This window comes from Mus pahari, chromosome 1 (genome assembly GCF_900095145.1).
Source record: "Mus pahari chromosome 1, PAHARI_EIJ_v1.1, whole genome shotgun sequence".
Classification (NCBI taxonomy): Eukaryota; Metazoa; Chordata; class Mammalia; order Rodentia; family Muridae; genus Mus; species Mus pahari.
The window spans coordinates 96,867,565-96,870,414 of NC_034590.1; positions in this window are offsets into that span (position 1 = coordinate 96,867,565).

Sequence of the window (2,850 nt, forward strand, 5' to 3'; positions counted from 1 at the left end):
ATTAGAAGTTTAGGCGCTATTGCTGGGCAGATTCTCAGCAAGTCTAATCTGGCAATATTGACCTGGCCTATGTCCCCTCATGTGGTCTATTACCTTTTAGTTAGTCCTCCCTTAATCCTTGCTTCCTTCTCCAAGTCTGGCTAGGAACTCCTGCCTCTCTGGCTCCCACTGAGAGCTCTCCTTGTAACCAGAAGTCTCGTCTTTCTTCTCCAGACCATCTATTGGCCATTCAGACCCTATTTAACCAATCACAAGCCGATGGAGACCAATCTTATAAAATACTGAGCCGGAGCTGCTTCATTATAATGACAGTATAAGTCCTGCCTGCAATCAGATCCAGAAATCAGCATTTGAATCATACAAAGATAATCTTTTTACAGTGCACAACAAAACCACCACTCCACTAAAACGTTAATTTCCGGGATTCTTGCTTTTCAGCTGGGGAGAGGCTTCCGCAGACTTCTGGGCAAGGAGCTCTTTCTTTCTCCTGTACCCATAGCTTTCATGTCTCGGTGCAAATACAGTGGGTCAAGATTAGATTTCTGCTCACCAGGTCTGTACTAAGCTTAAAGATAGAGCAGGTATGACTTCCCATGGCCCAGAGTGATTTCAGATCTCCCAGCAGATTGTGCCAAAGTCCGAGTGACACAGGAGGCTTCGACTCTGGGAGGCTGCTGTCAGGGAGCCTCCAGGATGCAGGCAGTGCACAGCTATGACAGAGCTTTGGTGGGAGTGGTGCTCTGGGCTGTCAGCTGCTGTCTTCAGAATGTGAAACCCATTGTTCCAAGTCCCCTGCCTTTTAAAGTCTCAGTTGGAAGATCAGATGTTATCTGGTGGGCCTGACACCAGCGTCCTCGGCGGCTGTGCGTCTGTCTGACAGAGTGTTCATAACCGGAATACACAAAGAACTCAAAAAACAAAGTATAAATACTACATAGGACCCATTCAAAATAAGGGCATAGCATCTGAACACAGGGTTCTGAAGGGAAGAAATAGGAATGACTAAGAAATAGCTCCAGAAATGTTCACCATCCCTAGCGATTACAGAAATGCAAGTCGAAACAACTGTGAGACTTCATCTGACCCCAGTCAGAATGGAAGACAACAGCAACAAAATAACCCACAACAAATGCAGGAGAGGATAGGGAGCAGCCGCACGTTCACTGTTGACGGGATGGAAACCCGGTCAGTCAGCCCGGAAGTCAACCTAAGATTAAATCTCCCACACGAAGCAGCTCTGGCATGCCCTGGCATGTGCACAGAGGACTGAACACAGATTTCCACAGGTACTTGCTCAGCCATGCTTTTTGCTTCCTTATTTCCGTGTGTGTGTGTGTGTGTGTGTGTGTGTGTGTGTGTGGTTTCCAGACACAATTTGTCAGCCCAGATGTCCTGGAACTCACTAAAGACCAGGATGGCCTAGTTAAATGAAACTTTCCCATGAGGGATAGCTACTCCCAGCTCTCAGACACTTTCCTGTTCCCAAAATTCCAGGAGGCAACTAACACCGAAGGGCATGGGGTCCTTCAAACTAAATCATACTACAGTCAAGCGCCTGCTGATTCAGCTTCGGCACAACTCCTGTACCTGAGGTTCAAGGAACATTGAGGAAAGGGGGCAAAGGAAGGAGAGGAGCTACAGGCAGCTGAGGCAGCTGAGAGGAGACCCAGTCTTTTCCACAGAGGAGAGTACTGTGAGCCTCAGATAGAATGCTTTCTCTGGTAAGTTTCCTTGTTCATGGTGTTTACCACAGCAGGGAAAAATGTCCAAGACACTCACTCAATGTATTGACATTCTGATATGTGTCACCACTTGGTTCTGGTCCTCTAAAGGACTCTACAACAAATCGTGGTGACTGTCGTGACAATTTTGGAGTTTTGGTTTCTTCAAAAACCATAGAAATTGTATAAGAATATGTTTTCATTTTCATTCCAGGGGTGGGGGTATAGGACTGCTTTAGCGTGTCCTCAGCACGTGACTATTAATTGCCTCATGCTCTAGCAGGGCCATGATTTTACCAGCTGCAGTTTCTGCCATGTGTGATGTTTGGAATTCCTGGAATCTTTCAGAGGGTGTACAAATGCCAGAGTGCCGAGAGGTGGGGTTGGTGGTTCCCATTTGTTAGTAGTCACGGTCAAATAAACAAAAGGAAAGAAATAGATTTGAGGATCCTTCTATCTCTTTCCCTCTGTCTGTCTCCCTGTCTCTCTGTCTGTCAATCTGTCTCTACCTCTTGTCTCTTTCTCTGTTCTGTCTCTCTCTGTGTCTGTGTGTGTGTGTGTGTGTGTGTGTGTGTGTGTGTCTTTCTCTTCTGTCCTTGTTTCTTTCTTATCTGGTTGATACCAGGGTTGATAATAGTGATGAAAGGGGTTGGAGAAAGTGTGGAGAAAGGTGGAAGAGAGAAGAAACCACAAAGCAGTAAGCTCCAGCACAGTATATTTACAGTAGCAAAGGTTACCTGCGAGTCTTCTCAAATGTTTATTTTACTGTAGCCACCATGTGGCCCTGTGAGGTGGTACAATGGCTGGCTGATAAGAGAAACCAATGACATGTTTTGCAACAAGGCATGTAACATGTCATTAGACTGTCATGGTTTTCTGATGTTTCTGTCTATATTTAATTCATTAAATTGGTGTGTGTGTGCATGTGTGTGTGAGAGAGAGAGAGAGAGAGATAAAGTCTCGCTCTGTAGCCCAAGATGGCCTGGGCCTCCAGGAATCCTTCCGGATGGGGACTGCAAGCATGAGCTGCCATGTTTTGCTTTTTGTTTTGCTTCTCCTCTTCCTCCTTCTTTGTGAAAGTCTCCAGTTTCTCAGAACTTACTTAGGAAATGATGTTTTGAACTCAGGT